Source organism: Symphalangus syndactylus, chromosome 17 (assembly GCF_028878055.3).
Source record: "Symphalangus syndactylus isolate Jambi chromosome 17, NHGRI_mSymSyn1-v2.1_pri, whole genome shotgun sequence".
NCBI classification, from domain to species: domain Eukaryota; kingdom Metazoa; phylum Chordata; class Mammalia; order Primates; family Hylobatidae; genus Symphalangus; species Symphalangus syndactylus.
The window spans coordinates 29,338,390-29,362,100 of NC_072439.2; the positions used below are offsets into that span (position 1 = coordinate 29,338,390).

Below are 23,711 nucleotides of genomic sequence, written 5' to 3' on the forward strand. Positions count from 1 at the left end.
ACAAAAGCCCACAGAACTTTTCTGAGTTAAAGGAGATTAAAAGAATGTAACAAAATGCAACTGATGATTAGTCACTGGATCCTGGACAAAAAGATAAAAAAATAAAAGCTGTGCCATTTTGAGAAAAATCGGAGAAATTTGAATATTGAGTAGAGGGTAATAGTGGTATATTAATATGAAATCTCTTAGGTATGATAATGGTATTTCAGTCATATTTTTTAAATCCTGAAATATGTAGTGTGAAATGCGATGATATCTGTGACATTTTTCTGTATTTTGGCAAATATTCTCAACTGTGTGTATGTGTGTGTGTGTGTGTATCTTTGTTTATGCTGCTAAAACAAAATCTAAGACTGAGTAATTTATGAATAACAGGAATTTATTTCTCACAGTTCTGGAGACTGAGAAGTCTAAGATCAAGGGCCCACAAATTTGGCATCTGGTGAGGGCCAAGTCCCTCTGCTTCCAAGATGGCACCTTGTACCATCCTCTGGAGAGAATAAATGCTGTATCCTCAAATAGCAGAAGGAAAAAGGGCATAAAGGGCTGAATACTGTGTGAAACGTCTTTTATAAGGGCCTTCATCCCATTCACAAGGGAGGAGCCATTATGACCTAATCACCTCCTAGAGGCCTCATGCTTGGTTCCGTTGCACTGGAGATAAAGTTTCAACATGAGTGTTGGATGAACACGAATACTGAAACCATAGTGGGGTGTGAGTATGTGTGTGTGTGTGTGTGTGTGTGTGTATCATTCAATTTTGACTATTTTATGTTGATATTCAGCATGGCATTCCATTTCACCTATCCTCACATCAGTATCATGTTAAGATAGCTGATTCATCATTGAATCTCTCCCATCTATGGTGAGAATCCTTGACTTGGTATCAGTTAAACTGAGAAATCTAGATAGATTAATGTGCCATCACAGAATTACCTGACACTTGAACAACTATACCAAACTGAAAGTTGGGAACAAGATATTGTCTTTTGATTAAAATAAATTTGGACAACAGAAACCTCTTGTGGATGGTCATTTGGCCAAGGAGTGGTAAGAAAAATCACCCAAAAAGCTTTATCAACTCAGCTATCAATATTTCTTAGGTAAATATTTCAATGCCTTGTCAGTAAACTGTTCATTTTCCAAAAGCCAATAAAATTTTATTTGCTTTTTTTATGTTTTATTTATCAAATACAATTAGCAGTTACTGTGTTAGAGGCCATATTTTTAAAGATTTATAAATATTATAAATATTAGTTTATCCAACTTTATGATATTATGAAATAGGTACAATTATTATTCCTACTTTACAGAAGAGAAATTTGAGGCAAAGAGAAGTCAGTTGCCTTGCCCAAGATCACACAGGTAGTTCAGTGACAAAACAGGGACTCTACTTGGTAGATTGGCACCAGAGTTCCTATTATGGACAATGTTACCTTCCAATTTCCTAATTCTCTTAAAACATCTAATAGCATCTCACCACTGACCTTAGAACTTCACTTTCCTTAAGTAGGATACTTGAAGTCTTTAATATATATGCTTTACTTACTATTTGTTTCTAATCCTTCTGACATTACTCATCCTTACCCTCTCTCTTTTTTCATTAGCCTGTATTGTCCTCATCATTCTGATTCATAGGCTTGATTTTACCCTGTTGCTATGTGTGTTCAAGTTCAGCTTCTGTTTCCTGAGAACAACCTTTACCTCAAGTCTACTCTTCCCATTAACCACAGAATGACAAAATTACTGTTTTTCATTACAGGGACGAGACATAAAATGACAGTGTATAATAAAATTGCACTGATATTGGACTATACGAATAAAAATAGTGCCACAGAGTAAATATTTATGTATCCAATTGCTAACTACTATCCATAATCACTTGTGGCCATAATGAAATAATTCCAGAAACGCTTCTTATTTTCTACTATAAAGTGTTTTCTCATTATCACTCTTCTATTGTTGGTTTTGAAAGCAATGCACCATTAAAAATTTCAAATTTTGTTAAAGTTTTAGCTATTACTAAAATTGGGGTCAACTCTTAAACTACGTAGTTGAATACATTGAAGACACCTATTTTGTATCACCTATTTATATCATATTATCCATAATATAAATCAACATTACTCAAAATAATTATTAAAACTCTGCGTTTTTTTATTAGAGGAAAAACTGTGTGCATTGTGAGGGTATTTATGTTCAAATGCAAATTAAACATGATCAGCCTAAAAATTGCTTATAAAAAAATATTGATTAAAATATATGCCACAGGGCTGGGTGCAGTGGCTCACGCCTGTAATCCCAGCACTTTCGGAAGCTGAGGCAGGCAGATCACCTGAGGTCAGAAGTTTGTAGGCCAACCTGACCAATGGAGAAACCCCGTCACTACTAAAAATACAAAATTAGCCAGACATGGGGGCTCATGCCTGTAGTCCCAGCTACTTGGGAGGCTGAGGCAGAATTGCTTGAACCTGGGAAGCGGAGGTTGCAGTGAGCCGAGATTGCGTCATTGCACTCCAGCCTGGGCAACAAGAGTGAAACTGTTTCAAAAAAAAAAAAAAAGTATATACATTCATATATATATGAAGTTTTAAGTAAGTGGTGAGATGCTATTAGATGTTTTAAGAGAATTAGGAAATTGGAAGGTAACATTGTCCATAATATGAACTCTGGTGTCAATCTACCAAGTAGAGTCCCTGTTTTATCACGTAAATACCTGTATGATCTTGGGCAAGGCAACTGACTTCTGTATATGCATATATATATATATGCTTTTTAAAAAAGTATATATACACTTTGAAAAAGTGTATATTTCTATGTATATTTTCTATTTTATATATAAAATGCAATGTTTTATAGGTATTTTTATAAAATTTGCATTTCAATTAAATTTTTTTTATGTTGCTACCCTATTTTTTTTTTCAGAAAGCCCTTTGTTTTGTTGTTTCATGTTTTTTATTCTTAAATTGGTCTCAGGGAATCAAACATATTTAAAGTCTATATCTTCCTTATCATGGTAAGATACTCTAGGTTCGGAATTCTTTATTTCATTTTGATGGTCCCGGTAGATAGGGGGCATTTTCTCATGTATATTCTGATCTTGAATTAGTCTATAAACAAGAAACGTTTTTTCAACGGTGTGTTTTGTTACATAATAGAGTCAGTAACAGTGAATGTTGACATCGATAGGTGAAATAACATAGAATATTCAATAATTTCTAGCCAAAATACTCAGCATACTCTCTCTGCTTGTCATCTTTCACACACACACACACACACACACACACACACACAGACAAGCAAATTAAATATATCTACTCAAACACAGATTTTGTCAAATATTTAAATTTAGATTTTTCTTTCTATGAGAAAAGAGAATAAAGTGGAATGATGAAACTATAAAAATAATTTAAGCCTCCTTCAAAATGCATTATAAATTCTAAGTATTTCAATCTATAATTTCTTTAAAAATAACTCAGCTTTTGGGAAAAAATAGGATGGCATAACTTTCTACTGTGAAAATTTTTTTAACTTAATTAGATATAAACATTACTTTTAAGAAGGTATATATAAAAAAGTTATGTGTGTAGATATTTATTATAGCATAATAGTTATAAAATATATCATAAATTCCAGTCAATAAGTCCCAGAAAAATAAGATCCACCTAACAGATTCCATTTGGCTGAGTCTTGAAAGTAGCAATTATATTACCATTTAAAAAATGCATGCTTTATTTTCAGACTTGGAATAATTAACATAAGATATTTTACTCTCTCAAATTTTTAGGACATAATTCTGATTAAGCAAGTGTTCTAATACATTTTGGTTATGTTGAAGAACAAGAAGAAAACAAATGTCCTGATAATAGCTTCTGATCACCTACCTCCAGCCTTCAGAAGAACATAAAAAAAACCTCTAGAATCTCTGATGTATTAGACTAATAGATTATGACTATGCATCTTTTTTTCTCTCTTCAGAAATGTTTTTGTCCTACTTTAAACGAATGTGTTTGGCGGAAGGAGATATCTCTACAAAGAGAAAACTGATATCCTACTTCTTGGCTAAATATTTGCTGAGTGAGCAACAGAAAATTGTATGCCACTCAGTGCACCAGAGCGGGAAGTTGTGAGAGAAGTCTGGAAAGTCAGCATCTGGGCAAGGAAATTGTAAGTCACATATGAACAGAAGAATTAGGAAATGTTGAGGGTAGTGACCCAGTGGAAATTCCTGAAATGGCTGGATGAAGAAAGAAAAACATTAGATTAAATTATAAAACCTATAATTATTGTATCAAGAAAGCATCTATCTCTAGTGGGCTACATGTGCATCCAGAAAAAGAGCTTGGCTTTGGCCACTTTGATTTGAACCTAATTGAGGCAGTTCCTTGGAAGAGAGTAATAGAAACAGGAAGAAGTTGCAGAATATGTTACTTTAGGAACAGTTGTGGGGAGAGCAGACAAGAGCAGAAGAGGTGGTTCAAAGAAGTTAGCAAGGAAGTGTACCACAAATTCAGAAAACTGAGTTTCCTCAATTTATTACCATTAGATCATATCCTTTTTGTCCAATTACATGTCTAGGTCTGTCTATTCTTCATTGTTTATAAGCATAAAAATAGACAGTTTTCCTTGAGTCTTTGGGTCTGTGTTTCTGAAGGCTTCCATGTGACATGAAACCTTGATTAAATTTCTGATATTTTTATCTTGTTAGCCTGTCTTTTGTTATAGTTGTGTTGGCTGTGATCCTTATGCTGGGTAAGGAAAGCTACTGAACCTTACAATTCCCACAGATGCCAAATATATGTGTGTGTGTGTGTGTGTGTGTGTGTGTATATGTATATATATTTCATATATATTTATGTATATCATATATAGTATATATTTATATATAAAAAATATATATATACATGTATGATTGTGTTTGTGCATGAGTACTTGTACCTTTTTCCCAAATAATCTGATTATATTATTACACTCTAGGACATACTGAAATTCCCCCACTTCAAGAATTAGTTTGACTTCACTAATCATACATTTATATTAAGGGCCTCAAATATTCTGATTTAAAATGATAGACTTTTTTATGATTATCAGCAAAATTACATCAATTTAATAGAAAATGAAGAACTAAAACATGGTAGCCAAAATAATCTGAACATTTTATACTTCTAAAATCTAGATGTCAATTACATTAATGCCCACTGCCCACATAGAGCCAATTTATCAGACAGAGGAATTGCAATAGAGAAAGAGTTTAATTCACTGGGAATCAACTGAATGGGATATTGGAGTTATATTATTACTCAAACCAGCCTCCCCCAAAATTTGTAGTCTAGGGTTTTTCAAAGACAGTTTGGCAGGAAAGGGAATGGGTGCTGTTGATGGGTTGGGAACGTAATCACAGAGGTGTGGAAAATGGTCCTTGCACATGCTGAGTCAGCTCCTTGGTGGGGCTACAGGATGGGTTGGGGGTCTGGGTAGAAGCAAGGGGAGTTGAGTGATCAGTCATCCAAAATGCAAAAACCTGAAAGACATCTCACCCAAAAAGCCAGTCTAAGGTTCTACAATAGTGATGTTATCTGCAGGCATAATTAGGGAAGTTGCAAATCTTGTAACCTCTAGAATAATGGCTAGAAATCATTTATGTCTACACATTAGCAGAATTCAGGCTCCTCTCATCCTCCTAATGTGGTGGTCGTTTATTAGTTTTACATAGGTAGTTTAGTTTTGGGGATGGGCTATTATCATTTAAACTATAAGCAACATTTCTTCCAAAGTGAGCTTGGCCCAAGCCCAAGAATACCTAAGGGCAGTTTGGAGGTTAAAGGCAAGGTGGTGTTGGTTTGATCAGATCCCTTTCACTGTCATAATTTTGTAACTGTTAAAATTTTTACAAAAAGTTTTAGTTTGTTTCTGAGGCACTTCCAACATCCTTCAATTCAAAGTACTCAGCGTGCCAAAGCACCATACTTCAAGATACCATTCTCTGAACCCCAACACTCTCATTCATCAAAGACCCACTGAATATTATTCCCTGCTGTATGTATGGTCTATGTGTGTGTGAGTAGATACACACACACACACACACACACACACATAGTTTTATTTACAAACATAATGACGTATATAAGAAGACGCTAATGAACTTCACCAGGACATTAGTTTGCTCTCTGTGAAACTCATTTTTGTTAAAATCACATTATGATTAAATCCATGGATATTTTTTCCCACAAAAGAAAACAGGATAGAAATTGAATTTCTTATGCTGAATCTTGTCATTTTCGAGTACGTTTTCTTACCAGGCTCACATTATCCATCATTCTTCTTTCTTTTAGATAGGGTGAGTACACTACAGTGCCATCCTGCTAAAGTCAGACTCATGATATGCAAATGTGGCTGAAATGCCTATTTAATCCAATGTATTTTAATGCAGTAAATAAATTGTTGTAGTGAGTGAGTAAATTGTTGTAGTGAGAGATCAGTTGGCACAGTAGTCTATATTAAAGGAAACATCACTTAAACTAACTCTTCACCATCTATTGTCTACTCTAATTTAAAAAGACCATAATTTACAATTGCAAAAATAGGTAAGAGACAAATGATTGAAATGCATATTTATGTGTTATCTTCAGCTGTACGTGCATCTGTTCTGTTTATTTCTGGAATACTAGATGTTATTTGGGAGACAATGTTTTTCTTTACATATGAGGATAAATTCAGAGGGACAGAAAATCAGAAATTACTCTTAAAGTAATTGTCTTTCACAAAATTGTGACACTAATCCAACTGGGCCTTAACAACTCATTGGATAGTTATTAATTATAATATCTACTATCACATTTTATAATATACAAAATGCTAAATCATGAAGATGCTGCCAAAATTACTCTTAAAGGAAGACCATTATTTTATTATTTACTTATTTTTTCATAACTTACTGGGGTACAGGTGGTATTTGGTTACATGAGTAAGTTCTGTAGTGGTGATTTGTGAGGTTTTGGTGCACCCATCACCCGGGCAGTTTACACTGCACCATATTTTTAGTTTTCTATCTCTTGCCGTCCTTCTCCTCTTCCACCTAAGTCCCCCAAATCCACTGCATCATTCTATGCATTTACATCCTCATAACTTAGCTCCTACATATCAGTGAGAACATACAATGTTTGATTCTCCATTCCTGAGTTATTTCACTTAGAATAATAGTCTCTAATTTCATACAGGTCACTGTCAATGCTGTTAATTCATTCCTTTTTACAGATGCATAGTATTCCATTATTCATATATATTGTTGATCCAACAATCCCACTACTGGGTATCTACTTGGAGGGAAAGAAGTCATCAGTCAAAAAAGATACTTGCACACGCATGTTTACAGAAGCACAATTCACAATTGCAAACTTGTGGAACCATCCCAAATGCCCATCAATCAGTGAATGAGTAAAAAAACTGGTATATATGTATCTATGCATGTGTGTGTACACATGGTTCTACAAGTTTGCAGTTGTGAATTGTGCTGCTGTAAACACGCGTGTTCAAGTATCTTTTTCAACTGATGACTTCTTTCCCTCTGAGTAGATACCCAGTAGTGGGATTGTTGGATCAAATGGTAGTTCTACTTTTAGTTATTTAAAAAAGCTCCACATTGTTTTCCATAGTGGCTGTACTAGTTTACATTCCCAACAGCAGTGTAGAAGTATTCTCTGTTCACTGCATCCATGCCAGAATCTAGTATTTTTTGATTTTTTGATTATGGCCATTTTTGCAGGAGTCAGATGGTATCACATTGTGATTTTGATTTGCATTTCCCTGATCATTAGTAATATTGAACACTTTTCATATGTTTCTTGGCCATTTGTATATCTTCTTTTAAGAATTATCTATTTATGTCTATTCGTGTCTTTAGCCCACTTTTTGATGGGATTTTTTTTTCTTACTGATTTGTTTGAGTTCATTGTAGAGTCCAGATATTAGTCTTTTGTCAGATGTATGGATTGTGAAGATTTTCTCCCACTCTGTGGGTTGGCTGTTTATTCTGCTGACTGTTTCTTTTACCATGCAAAAGCCCTTCACTTTAATTAGGTCCTAGCTATTTGTCTTTGTTTTTATGGCATTTGCTTTTGGGTTCTTGGTCATGAAATCCTTGCCTAATCCAATGTCTAGAAGGGTTTTTCCAATGTTATCTTCTAGAATTTGTATAGTTTCAGGTCTTAGGTTTAAGTCCTTAATCCAGCTCAAGTCAATTTTTGTATAAGGTGAGAGATGAGGATTGAGTTTCATTTTCCTACAGGTAGCTAGCCAGTTATCGCAGCACCATTTGTTGAAAAGGCTGTCCTTTCACCACTTTACGTTTTTGTTTGCTTTGTTAAAGATGAGCTGGCTCTTAAGTATTTGCACTTATTTCTGCTTTCTCTATTCAGTTCCATTGGCCTATGTGCCTATTTTTATACCAGTACCACGCTGTTTTGGTGACTATGGCCTTATAGTATAGTTTGAAATCAGATAGTGTAATGATTGCAGATATGTTCTTTTTGCTTAGACTTCCTTTGGCTATATGGGCTCTTTTTTTGGTTCCATATGAATTTTAGAATTTTTTTTCTAATTCTGTGAAGACTGATGGTGATAATTTGATGGGGATCACATGAATTTGTAGATTGTTTTTGGCATTATGGCCATTTTCACAATATTGATTCTATCCATCCATGAACATGGGATGTGTTTCAATTTGTTTGTGTCATCTATGATATCTTTTATCAGTGTTTTGTAGTTTACCTTGTAGAGATTTTTTAACTCCTTGGTTAGGTATATGTCTAAGTTTTTTTTTTTTTTTTTTTTTTTTTTTTGCAGCTATTACAAAAGGGATTGAGCTCTTGATTTGATTCTGCCGCTTGGTCGCTGCTGGTGTATAGAAGAGATACTCATTTATGTACATTAATCTTGTATCTGGAAACATTTCTGAATTCTTTTATCAGTTCTAGGAGCTTTCTAGAGGAGTCCTTGGGGTTTTCAAGATAAACAATCATATCATTAGCAAACAGTGGCAGCTTGACTTCCTCTTTACTGATTTGGATGTCCTTTCTTTCTCTTGTCTGATTGCTCTGGCTAGAACATCTAGAACTATGTTGAAGAGGAGTAGTGAGAGTGGGCAACCTTGTCTTGTTCCAGTTCTCAGAGGGGATGCTTTCAACTTTTCCCCATTAGTATTATGTTGGCTATGGGTTTGTCATAGATGGCTTTTATTACATTAACATATGTCCCTAGTATGCTGATTTTGCGAAGAGTTTTAATCATAAAGGGATGCTGGATTTTGTTGAATGCTTTTGCTGCATCTATTGAAGTGATCATGTGATTTTTGTTTTTAATTCTGTTTATATGGTGTTTCACATTTATTAACTTGTGTATGTTAAAACATCCCTGCATCCCTGGTATGAAACTCACCGTATCTTTTAAGTTATGTATCTTTTAAGTAGAGCATTCAGGCATTTACATTCAATGTTAGTATTGAAATGTGAGGTACTGTTGTATTCATTGTGCTCTTTGTTGCCTTTGTTCTTTGTTTTTCTTCTTTCTGTTTTTCCTTTTTAACTTGTAGTTTTGTTGTATACATTTTGTACAATTTATGCTTTAAAGGGTTCTGTTTTGATGTGTTTCCAGGATTTATTTAAAGATTTAGAGCTCCCTTTAGCAGTTCATGTAGTGGTGTCTTGGTAATGGCGAATTCTCTCAGCATTTGTTTGTCTGAAAAAGACTCTATCTTTACTTCGTATATGATGCTTAGCTTCACTGCATACAAAATTCTTGGCAGATAATTGGTTTTGTTTGAGGAGGATGAAGATAGGGCCCCAATTCCTTCCAGCTTGTAAGGTTTCTGGTGAGAAATCTGCCGTTAATCTGACAGCTTTTCCTTTGTAGGTTACCTGGTGCTTCTGTTTCACAGCTCTTAAGATTGTTTCCTTTGTCTTAACTTTGAATAACTAGATGACAATGATGACAATGTGCCTAGGCAAATATCTTTTTGTGATGAATTTCCTGGGTGGAACACCATTATTTTAATTGGAGTGTATTTCAGTTAACTGAAAGTAAATTTCAAATACTTAGCTACTTTTCCCTACATAAAAGGCAATTTCTTATGGCTCAACCTAATAAACATAAGAAAATTGAAGCAGCCTCATATTTGGTAAATGACCAAAGACTTTTACATTATACAATAAAACAAATGATGTATTTGCATAACTTACGTCTAATGGTTTCATATTTATTTATATTTTTACATGTTAGACTGAATCACTCCTTGGAAAACTAAATTCTATAAAACTCTGTAGAGCTCTACTGTGCATTCATATATACTTTATTATCTTCCACTTACAGTTCTAACACTACTATTAAGGAAAAAAGTTACTTATGACACTTGTTAAAGATGATAAGGAAGACTTTAAGTGGTGTCTATTGAGACAGGTATAGAAGCCTCTGCAATGAGGTCTTAAAGGCGGGAAGACAGAGTGAGCTCAACTTTACAACAAAGAAAAATAAAAATTGGTAGCCAAGGAGCAGGGTAGACATCTGTGTATGGACAATTACTGAGAGGAAACATTGAGGATAAAGGGGAATTCTGGCTAAACCAACCTAACAAAACTCTCTCTAAAGACAGGCGAGGGTGATCAGACATCACCTCGGGAATGTTGGAGGATGAGGGGATTAGATATTGAGGGTGATTCGATATTGAGAATGGGGAATTCTGGTTAAACTCACTTAGCAGCATTATTTTATTTTTATTGTGATAAACATACAAAACAAAGATCACCATCTTAAACTATTGTTAAGTGTATATTTCATAAACATTAAGAACATTTACATTTTTGTGCAACCATCCCAACCATCCATTTCTAGAAATTTTTCATCATCCGAAATTGAAAGGCTGTACCCATTAAACAATAATTCCTCACTACTTACTAGGATTCTTGCTAAAATTTGACAATGCAGAGAATGTTTTTCACTGCCCCTCAAAGTTGTACCACTTTATCAAGTTTTATTGCTATTCAGTCATCATCCTCTCCCTTTCCCTCACTTTTCTCCCTTCTCCTGTGTATGAGACATTCCAATGGGGAAAAAGATCAGAACTGAGTCTGAGCTCACTCAACAGAAACAAAGGGTAGGAGGATTTTAAGGCACTGGAGTGAGAGTGAAAACATAGGTTCTCCTTGTTTGCTAATTAGCTTTTCCCAAAGGAAAAGTCAACTTTCTTTTCATGACAGAGGGTAGTTTTATAGACTGGTGCAAAAGTAATGGCAGTTTTTGCCATTACTTTTAACAATTTGGAGCCAGGTATCACTTAAGTAAGGCTTGTATTCTCCCACAGAGACTGGGAAATAGGAGTGCAATTATTCTTTTTTTTTTTTTTTTTGAGACGGAGTCTCGCTCTGTCACCCAGGCTGGAGTGCAGTGGCGCGATCTCGGCTTACTGCAAGCTCCGCCTCCCGGGTTCACGCCATTCTCCTGCCTCAGCCTCTCTGAGTAGCTGGGACTACAGGCGCCCGCCACCACGCCCAGCTAAGTTTTTGTATGTTTAGTAGAGACAGGGTTTCACCGTGGTCTCGATCTCCTGACCTCGTGATCTGCCTACCTCGGCCTCCCGAAGGGCTGGGATTACAAGCGTGAGCCACCGCGCCCCGCAGGAGTGCAATTATTCTTAGGGATTGCATTTCAAAGAGATATTTCCAGTCCTTAAGAAACACAACCCTGGGTTATAAAGCTAGCCAGAGGCTTTAAGAAAGATTTACAACAATAGACAGATCAACAAGACAGAAAGTTAACAAGGATACCTAGGAAATGAACTCAGCTCTGCTACAAGATGACCTAATAGACATCTACAGAACTCTCCACCCCAAATCAACAGAATATACATTTTTTTCAGCACCACACCATACCTATTCCAAAATTGACCACATAGTTGGAAGTAAAGCTCTCCTCAGCAAATGTAAAAGAACAGAAATTATAACAAACTGTCTCTCAGACCACAGTGCAATCACACTAGAACTCAGGATCAAGAAACTCACTCAAAACCGCTCAACTACATGGAAACTGAACAACCTGCTCCTGAATGACTACTGGGTATATAACGAAATAAAGGCAGAAACAAAGATGTTCTATGAAACCAACGAGAACAAAGACACAACATACCAGAATCTCTGGGACACATTCAAAGCAGTGTGTTAAGGGAAATTTATAGCACTAAATGCCCACAAGAGAAAGCAGGAAAGATCCAAAATTGACACCCTAACATCACAATTAAAAGAACTAGAAAAGCAAGAGCAAACACATTCAAAAGCCAGCAGAAGGCAAGAAATAGCTAAAATCAGGGCAGAACTGAAGGAAATAGAGAAACAAAAACCCTTCAAAAAATTAATGAATCCAGGTGCTGGTTTTTTGAAAAGATCAACAAAATTGATAGACCACTAGCAAGACTAATGAAGAAAAGAGAGAAGAATCAAATAGATGCAATAAAAAATGATAAAGGGGATATCACCACCGATCCCACAGAAATACAATCTACCATCAGAGAATACTGCAAACACCTCTACGCAAATAAACTAGAAAATCTAGAAGAAATGGATAAATTCCTCCACAAATACACCCTCCCAAGACTAAACCAGGAAGAAGTTGAATCTCTGAATAGACCAATAACACGCTCTGAAATTGTGGCAATAATCAATAGCTTACCAACCAAAAAGAGTCCAGGACCTGTTGGATTCACAGCTGAATTCTACCAGAGGTACAAGGAGGAACTGGTACCATTCCTTCTGAAACTATTTCAATCGACAGAAAAAGAGGGAATCCTCCCTAACATATTTTATGAGGCCAGCATCATCCTGATACCAAAGCCCGGCAGAGCCACAACCAAAAAAGAGAATTTCAGACCAATATCTTTGATGAGAATTGATGCAAAAATCTTCAATAAAATACTGGCAAACTGAATCCAGCAGCATATCAAAAAGCTTATCCACCATGATCAAGTGGGATTCATCCCTGGGATGCAAGGCTGGTTCAACATATGCAAATCAATAAATGTAATCCAGCATATAAACAGAACCAAAGACAAAAACCATATGATTATCTCAATAGATGCAGAAAAGGCCTTTGACAAAATTCAACAACCCTTCATGCTAAAAACTCTCAATAAATAAGGTATTGATGGGACATATCTCAAAATCATAACAGCTATCTATGACAAACCCACAGCCAATATCATACTGAATGGACAAAAACCGGAAGCATTCCCTTTGAAATCTGGCACAAGACAGGGATGCCCTCTCTCACCACTCCTATTCAACATAGTGCTGGAAGTTCTGGCCAGGGAAATCAGGCAGGAGAAGGAAATAAAGGGTATTCAATTAGGAAAAGAGGAAGTCAAATTGTCCCTGTTTGCAGATGATATGATTGTATATCTAGAAAACCCCATTGTCTCAGCCCAAAATCTCCTTAAGCTGATAAGCAACTTCATCAAAGTCTCAGGATACAAAATCAATGTACAAAAATCACAAGCATTCTTGTACACCAATCACAGACAAACAGAGAGCCAAATCATGAGTGAACTCCCATTCACAATTGCTTCAAAGAGAATAAAATACCTAGGAATCCAACTTACAAGGGATGTGAAGGACTTCTTCAAGGAGAACTACAAACCACTGCTCAATGAAATAAAAGAGGATACAAACAAATGGAAGAACATTCCATGCTCAAGGGTTGGAAGAATCCATATCGTGAAAATGGCCATACTGCCCAAGGTAATTTATAGATTCAATGCCATCCCCATCAAGCTACCAATGACTTTCTTCACAGAATTGGAAAAAACTACTTTAAAGTTCATATGGAACCAAAAAAGAGCCCACATCACCAAGTCAATCCTAAGCCAAAAGAACAAAGCCGGAGGCATCACGCTACCTGACTTCAAACTATACTACAAGCCTACAGTAACCAAAACAGCATGGTACTGGTACCACAACAGAGACATAGATCAATGGATCAGAACAGAGCCCTCAGAAATAATGCCGCATATCTACAACTATCTGATCTTTGACAAACCTGACAAAAACAGCCAATGGGAAAAGGATTCCCTATTTAATAAATGGTGCTGGGAAAACTGGCTAGCCATATGTAGAAAGCTGAAACTGGATCCCTTCCTTACACCTTATACAAAAATTAATTCAAGATGGATTAAAGACTTACATGTTAGACCTAAAACCATAAAAACCCTAGAAGAAAACCTAGGCAATACCATTCAGGACATAGGCGTGGGCAAGGACTTCATGTCTAAAACACCAAAAGCAATGGCAACAAAAGCCAAAATTGACAAATGGGATCTCATTAAACTAAAGAGCTTCTGCACAGCAAAAGAAACTACCATCAGAGTGAACAGGCAACCTACAAAATGGGAGAAAATTTTTGCAAACTACTCATCTGACAAAGGGCTAATATCCAGAATCTACAATGAACTCAAACAAATTAACAAGAAAAAGACAAACAACCCCATCAAAAAGTAGGCAAAGGACATGAACAGACACTTCTCAAAAGAAGACATTTATGCATTTATGCAGCCAAAAAACACATGAAGAAATGCTCCTCATCACTGGCCATCAGAGAAATGCAAATCAAAACCACAATGAGATACCACCTCACACCAGTTAGAATGGCAATCATTAAAAAGTTAGGAAACAACAGGTGCTGGAGAGGATGTGGAGAAATAGGAACACTTTTACACTGTTGGTGGGACTGTAAACTAGTTCAACCATTGTGGAAGTCAGTGTGGCTATTCCTCAAGGATCTACAACTAGAAATACCATTTGACCCAGCCATCCCATTACTGGGTATATACCCAAAGGACTATAAATCATGCTGCTATAAAGACACATGCACACGTATGTTTATTGTGGCACTATTCACAATAGCAAAGACTTGGAACCAACCCAAATGTCCAACAACGATAGTCTGCATTAAGAAAATGTGGCACATATACACCATGGAATACTATGCAGCCATAAAAAATGATGAGTTCATGTCCTTTGTGGGGACATGGATGAAGCTGGAAACCATCATTCTCAGTAAACTATCGTAAGGACAAAAAACCAAACACCTCATGTTCTCACTCATAGGTGGGAATTGAACAATGAGAACACGTGGACACAGGAAGGGGAACATCAGACTCCAGGGACTGTTGTGGGTGGGGGGAGGGGGGAGGGATGGCATTAGGAGATATACCTAATGCTAAATGACGAGTTAATAGGTGCAGCACACCAATATGGCACATGGATACATATGTAACAAACCTGCACACTGTGCACACGTACCCTAAAACTTAAAGTATAATAATAATAATAATAATAAATAAATAAATAAATAAGAAAGATTTACAGGTCAAAGAGACTGGTAAAGAATTTACAACTATCTGTTTTCTATTAATAAAGCAAATGCTCTATATAATGAAAGTAAAGGGCTTGGAATCAGAAAGGAACTTAACTTAAAGATCAGTCAAGCTGAGGAGAATATTAAACCCATTTTGGTCACTGGTTTAAAGAAAAATAGAAACTCACTACCTTGGTGTTGTTCACTGTATGAGCTGCTAGTAGTATATTATACTAGACCTATATTCAATATATGAATTTTACAGGCAATATTGATCTGCCTCTTCTTTTACCACATGCTTCTTCTTCTGAGCAAAGACCAAAAAAACGCTATTAAAATTACATTTAAATGTCAGCACTCTGGGAGCCAGAGATAGGAGGGTCACTTGAGACCAGTACTCTGAGACCAGCATGGGCAACATAGTAAGACCCTGTGTGTTGGTTAATACTGAGTGTCAACTTGGTTGGATTGTAGGATGCAAAGTATTGATGCTGGGTGTGTCTGTGAGGGAGTTGCCAAAGGAAATTCATATTTGAATCAATGATATGGGAAAGGCAGACCCATCTTTAATCTGGGTGGGCACCATCTAATCAGCTTCCAGTGTGGCAAGAATATAAAACAGGCAGAAAAACATGAATAAACTAGACTGGCCTAGCCTCCCAGCCTACGTCTTTCTCTCATGCTGTATCCTTCCTGCCCTTGAACATTAGACTCCAAGTTCTTCAGTTTTGGGTGGACTGGCTTTCCTTGCTCCTCAGCTTGCAGGCAGCATATTGTGGGACTGTTTTGATCATGTGAGTTAATACTTAATAACATCGTATATATATGTGTGTGTGTCTGTGTGTGTGTATATATATATCTCCTACTAGTTTTGTCCCTCTAGAAAACCTTGGCTAATACACCCTGCCTCTGCAAAAAAAATTTAAAAAAAAATTAGCCAAGCATTTTTGTGCATGCCTATAGTCCTAGCTACTTAGAAGGCTGACGTAGGAGAATCCTAGGAGGTCAAGGCTGCAGTGAGCTATGCTTGCACCACTCCATTCCAGCCTGGGTGTGGAAGAGACCCTGTCTCTACAAAAAATAAAAATAAAATAAAATAATACATTTGAAAGACTTCCAATTTCCATTCCAACATGTAAAGATTGTGTAAGTCATCACTTCCAACCTCATGACAGAAAAAAGCTGAAAAAACTGAAAATCAACAACATTAATGAGATCAGTGAGAGAACTGAGGTCACACTATAAGTCACCACCCCAAAATACAGAGAATACAAAGCAGTTCATCTGAAGCAGAAGCTGCTGGACCACGTAGGCAACAATAGAACACTCAAAAGAGTAACTTCAAGAAACAGTTGGAAGTTGAATACTAATTAGCTTGACAGTTAAAAACTCCCAGGTACCCAGTCTAAATCCCTTCCCACATCAGCCCTTTTTGTTGGTTTTCCTTTCACTTGCCCTGATATGTTCTCATGATGAAGATCAGAGTAGAATTTCCTTGCGCTTCACCAGGAGGCAGATACAATAATCATTTTGACATACACCCAGAGAAAAAGTAATCATTTTGAAAAAAGCCCCCAGAGATCTCCACAACAAATACCTACCCAGTGTTGGGGTTCATAATATGATTCCCCAAAGTATGGCACCTTGGCATGCGGAGTATTTTGAACAAGGACACTGGAAGTGCCTTGGAAACAAGCACTCTGACCTTCTCCTGCCCTCCTGTATCCTGCCCCCCTTTCTCCCCTGCATTGAGTCATAGGCATTAGCATTGCTCTTCCTCAAGGTGGGTCATAGAAACAAAAACTCTAGAACTCCTCTTTCCCAAAGCAAACCATTAAACAGGTCACTGTATTAGTCTGTTCTCACACTGTTATAAAAACATACCTGAGAATGGGTAATTTATAAAGGAAAAAGGTTTAATTGATTCACATTTCCACAGGTCTGGGGAGGCCTCAGGAAACTTATAATCATGGTGGAAGGGGAGGCAAACATATCCGTCTTCACATGTTAGCAGGAAGGAGAAGTGCCAAGCAAAGTGGGGAAAAGGCCTTTATGATACTATCAGATCTCATGAGAACTTACTACCATGAGAACAGCATGGGGGGAACCACCTCCCTAATCTAATCACCTCCCACTGATATGGACAGGAGGCAGGAAAAAACTGGGTAGAAGAGAGTGGTCCCCAGCAAGGGCCACACCCATAAGCCTGGACCTACTGCCCAAAGTGAAAACACACGTTCCTGTTTTCCTGCCCAATTGTTGCCTTTTCCAAAACCACCCTGGCTCACTCTGCCCCTGATCCTGTACCATAAAAACCCCAGGCTCCACCAGCAGTGTGGTAGAAGAGAGAAGAGAAGAAACATCTGGGACATCAGAGAGAAGCAGTGTGACTTTAAAGAAAGAGTGTGACTTCAAAAGGGCAAGATCTCAGTGAAGAATTCGGCCAAGGATGAGGCCAAACTCCAGGTAAGACTTTATCCCCTTTCCAGCCTCACATCCCGCTGAGAGCCACTTCCACCACTCAATAAAATCTTCTACATTTACCACCCTTCAATTCGTTCATGTGACCTGATTCTTCCTGGACGCCAAACAAGGACCTGAGTGAAGGTGCAAGAGGCAGTCACACTGACCCTCCACTAAGCTGTTTAACACTTAAGCCATCCACAGATGACAAAGCTAAAGGAACATACTGTCACACATGCCCTCTAGGGCTCTGAGGTCACGGGAAACCCTTAGATGCTGCCGCGGGCCTGCACAGAGTTCTGTTCCTGCTAGTTGCCCAGAAGTGCTCATCCTGTCCTCTGAACTCACTCACCTGTGTGCTCCCCCTCCTGCAAGGGGTTGAGAGCTGTGACCTGAGTAAACGAACCAACCTCTTTGCGAGTCCCATGAAAGGGTCAAGAGAAGTATCCTGTTTCACCACAATGTCCCTTCCCCAATACATGGGGATTAAAATTCTGGTTACAATTCAAGATGAAATTTGGGTAGAGACACAGTGCCAGACTATCAGTCTCTCTCTTCTCCCTTCTGCCTTGAAGATGTTCATTCCAGAAGGGTCTTCCCCCATATGTGGGGAGGAAACAATGATACAAAGAGAAGACAAGGAGGACCTAAACAGAGGCCTTGCTGGATTCTCCCTCAGTTTATTACCATTAGATTATAGTCTGTTGTCCAATCATATTTCTACGCAGCTGACCATTTATTGTGGAACCTAAGAATTTAAATAGGAAGTTTTTCCTAAGTCTTTGAGTCTTCATTTATGAAGTCTCCTATGTCACATAAAACTTTGATTAAATAAAGTTGTTATGCTTTTCTCTTAACCTCTCTTTTGTTATAGGAGTGCTGGCCATGACCCTTATAAATAAGGAAAGGCATCATATTTTCCTTATATGGAAAAGCATCATATCTTCCTTATAAGGAAAGGCATCATGCTCCTACATAAGCTCATGAAAAGATTTCACCAAAGCTTTGTCTCACTTAGAGGAAGGGAAGTTACCCCGTTCCAGCCCCTTTTAGCCTTTCTCTTTCACCTAAGGGGAAAAATGCTGAGAAGCACTCTTAAAGATTACAGCCCAGTCCACAAGAACACTGTAAGACTGAGACTTAAATATAGGAGTATAGAACACTGCCCCGCCCCCAACACAAGGAACTTTCACCATTGCATTAACATAGCTCCTATGGTATTTACTCAATGAAGTAAAAATGATGTCTGTGCAATAACCTGGACATAGGAATGCTTATAGCAGCCTTACACAAAATTACCCCATACTAGTGTATAATAAATATACTACTATATTTATTAACAAAGATGTCTTTTAATTAACAAATGGATATACTCTGGTATATCCACAATGGAATATTATTCAGAATAAAAAGGAATGAGCTGTTAAGCCTTTAAAAGACATGAACGAATGGTAAATACATACTGCTAAGTGAAAGAAACCATACTGAAAAAGCAATATAATGCATAAATCCAACTATATGACATCAAGAAAAAGCTCAAACTATAAAGACTGTAAAAACATTACTGGTTGCCAGGCATTCTCTAGGAGGGAAGAAAGGGATGAACAGGTAGAACACAGGGAATTTTTAGGGTGGGGAAACTATTCTGTATGAAACTGTAATGGTGAATACATGGCAATATACATGTCATAACACAAGGAACTCTAGAACGCAATGAGCCCTAAAGTAAATGATGTACTATAATTAATAATAATTATCCATATCAGCGTGTTAGTTGTAACAAGTATACTACATTAATGCAAAATAAAAATAGAAGAATTTCTGTGGGGATGGGTTGTATATAGAATACCATGTACTATCTGCTCGATTATTATGTAATTCAAGCACTGTACTGAAATATAAAGTCTGTTAATGATAAATCCACACACATTTGAATGTAACCATTTGTCTTAAGAGTGTTATAATTTATCTTGAGTATGCATAACATTGGTTTTGAAAATATCTTGATAATTGGTTTTGACTATAAAATCTAAGGTCTTGTAAGGCTTGGCTTTCAAAGCAGCAGTGAAACAAAGAGGCAGCTAAAATGTTCCATATGTACTGTGAATAGAATATGGAATTTAACAGAAAAAAACATAGGTTGGTTGAGGGATAAAGATAAAAATGTATGTGAATCTGCAAAATGGCCAAAAAGAATGAGGAGGTCCTGTAGAGAAACTGTAGAGTGAGAGATTTGTAAGGGTACTAATTGATGAAAGAATCATAAAAACAGAGATGGTTAAATTATTTGCTATGGTGCTGTAAAAGAACCTCCTTCTATTCTCTCAAATGTTCAGCAAAATCTAAACACAAACATACAGCCAATATCTGAGCTATACTTGGAAGTCATTTATCTATATTAGGCTATAGTTTATCTTATCCTGTTATAACAAATCAATTCCAATCCATTTAATGTACCAGCACTAGATACAAACTATTTTGCTTTATAATGGGTATATGGATATTGAAATATCTAATGTGACAATTACTGTTTGTAGATATTATAAGTTTAACATTTTGTAAGTAATAGCATTTTTTTACATAAGGTGGTTTGCATTTGCAGACACTACAACAACTAACATTTTTTACAATGTGTGTTATTCTATCCAACTTACTAATAATATTTCTTTATTATGGAGGACAGTCTTTCACAAAATGACAAAGGCAAGTATCTTCCAGAATTAATGACATATTATTCCAGAGGTAACTGATTTAGAAATAAACAAAGATAGGTTTTTCATTTTCTATTGAAGTAAACCAGAACATTGTATTTCACTTTCTAGCTTCAAGAGTTGCACATGGTTACATGAAAATAGTGAGTGCCACGTGAGAAAGTGGCATTATGGACATTGTTTATTCACTCAAATTTTCGGAATCATTTTTTTCCCAAAAGGATTTAATTTTGTTTTCTATTCTCATCTGTTGCTTACACCATATTTTTCTTATTTCAGACCCTGCTATATATGAAACCAAGTTAAAAAAAAAAACTACAAGTTTGAAGATTTAAAAAAATAATGGCAATTGCATTTATTATGTGGAGGTTTCAATTCAGAGTAAAACCTTCTAAAATATTTTTAGGTTCTGTAATTAGGTGACAGCTGGCTTGTGAAGTATTCAATGACAATTAGTAGATAAAACTTTCATAAGAGAACAATTGTAACAAATCCTATAGTTTCCAAGAAGATATACTATACTTATTTATAAAAAGTGGAAAACACTGTTCATTTGATTACAAGCTGATATTTTTAGGGTACAGAGAAAACACATGTGTGTATGTGTTATAATCTCCTTTAAATTCATAAATATATACTGTAGGACTAAGTTTTATTAACACAAAACAGTTTTATTAACTATATGGTATTTATCCCATAGATATTAGGGAGGGACTTTATATTTTCCTTCTTAGGTTCCTTGGCTGGGGCCCCTGTAACAAATGACAGATTAACAAGAGAAAACCATACACATATATTTAATGTAAGTTTTCCATGACACTGAGCCTTCATTAGGGAATGAAGACTTGAAGTAACAGTTAAACTGGAATTTTTTTTTTTTTTTTTTTTTTTTTTTTTTTTTTTTTTTTTTGAGACGGAGCCTCGCTCTGTCGCCCAGGCTGGAGTGCAGTGGCGCAATCTCGGCTCACTGCAATCTCCGCCTCCCGGGTTCACGCCATTCTCCTGCCTCAGCCTCTCCGAGTAGCTGGGACTACAGGCGCCCACCACCACGCCCGGCTAATTTTCTGTATTTTTAGTAGAGACGGGGTTTCACCGTGGTCTCGATCTCCTGACCTCGTGATCCGCCCGCCTCGGCCTCCCAAAGTGCTGGGATTACAAGCGTGAGCCACCGCGCCCGGCCTGGAATTTTTTTTTTATACTTTAAGTTCTAGGGTACCTGTGCACAATGTACAGGTTTGTTACATATGCATACATGTGACATGTTGGTGTGCTGCACCCATTAACTCGTCATTTACATTAGACATTTCTCCTAATGCTATCCCTCCCCACTCTCTGCCACCCCACAACAGGCCCAGGTGTGTGATGTTCCCCACCCTGTGTCCAAGTGTTCTCATTGTTCAATTCCCACCCTATGAGTGAGAACATGAGGTGTTTAGTTTTCTGTCTTTGCCATAGTTTGCTCAGAATGATGGTTTCCAGCTTCATCCATGTCCCTACAAAGGACAGGAACTCATCCTTTTTTATGGCTGCATAGTATTCCATGGTGTATATGTGCCACATTTTCTTAATCCAGTCTATCATTGATAGACATTTGGGTTGGTTTCAGGTCTTTGGCATTGTGAATAGTGCCACAATAAACATACGTGTGCATGTGTGCTTATAGTAGCATGATTTATAATCCTTTGGGTATATACCCAGTAGTGGGATTGTTGGGTCAAATGGTATTTCTAGTTCTAGATCCTTGAGGAATAGCCACACTGTCTTCCACAATGGTTGAACTAGTTTACAGTCCCACCAACAGTGTAAAAGTGTTCCTGTTTCTCCACATCCTCTCCAGCACCTGTTGTTTCCTGACTTTTTAATGATAGTCATTCTAATTGGTGTGAGATGGTATCTCATTGTGGTTTTGATTTGCATTTCTCTGATGGCCAGTGATGATGAGCATTTTTTCCATGTGTCTGTTGGCTGCATAAATGTCTTCTTTTGAGAAGTGTCTGTTCATATCCTTTGCCCACTTTTTGATGGGGTTGTTTGATTTTTTTCTTGTAAATTTGTTTGTTTTTAATAGTAGGTTTGATGAAGAATGGAGGGTGGTGGAGAAATGTGGATACAAGAAATATACAAGGATAAAAAGTTTCCTTTATCCTAAGACAAAGGGTGTACGTACTTATACTGCAGAAAACTTGGCATTGCCTGTTTGTACAGACAGCCTCTGTATACTTCTGTCTCAGGAGATTAAGGATACTCCTTTACTCAGGGGATAGTAGGGGCACTTCTCACATGAGGGGCTTATATGACCTGCTTCATGGGAGGATCAGAAAATCTTTCCTAGGATTTTCAATCTGCTTCAGGGGAAGGTCAGAAAGACCTTTCTGCACTTATCATATCTCAAATTCCTTCAGCTTAAAATATCCAATATGCCAAGATGCCATATTTCTGGATAATGTATCCTAAACCCTATAAATATGTAAAGTATAAATTATTTGCTTACTCTTTCTCAAGATACAATGTATTTTTCTATTTCAGACCCTGCCATATAAGAAACCAAGAAATGAAAACTGCAAGCTTTAGGATGTAATAAAATAATGACAATTGTATTTATTTTATGTGGAATTTTCAATTCAGAATAAAACCTTCTAAAAATGTTCAGGTTCTGTAATTTTCTGTGTGAACTTACCTAAGTGACAGTGGAAAACAGAAGTGAAGATCAGTGTGTCTGTACCAAAGAAAGGAATAGAGAGATGGTGTAAAATGTGACTAGAGAGATAGTGAGAATCTTCTAGATTGTGTATGGGCTAGAGGTTTTTACTTTCTAAATATAATTTTAAAACCCACCAGAGGATTCTGCAATGTCTGACATCGAGACTTTGAAGAATTTTCTATGCAATGATAATTGATAGGACAATGAATAAAAAGGCATAGTCCTCATAAGGGATGACTTGGCCAGAGAGTATTATGTACCTGAGGATAATTGATGATGCCAAGAAGTAGTACAAGAAGAAATGGTAAACCTGTCAACCAAATTAGGTTTAGGTTTTAATTTTTAATTCAGTAGTGGAATTGCTATAGATATGTAGGAATCCTTTAATTTTTGAAATAATTACTATGTGGCTTACAGTTCTTGTCGCCACAGAGCAGCCTCTTGCA

General features: G+C 36.8%; 1 long non-coding RNA gene across 1 annotated transcript; it reads left to right on the plus strand.

Moving 5' to 3' along the window:
* The first annotated feature begins 698 nt into the window (after nucleotides 1–698).
* LOC129466002 (uncharacterized) lies at nucleotides 699–23,211 on the plus strand. The gene is made up of 3 exons (XR_008652059.2): nucleotides 699–715; nucleotides 3,979–4,167; nucleotides 23,091–23,211. It is a non-coding gene; the product is annotated as an uncharacterized lncRNA (long non-coding RNA).
* The last annotated feature ends 500 nt before the right edge of the window (nucleotides 23,212–23,711 follow it).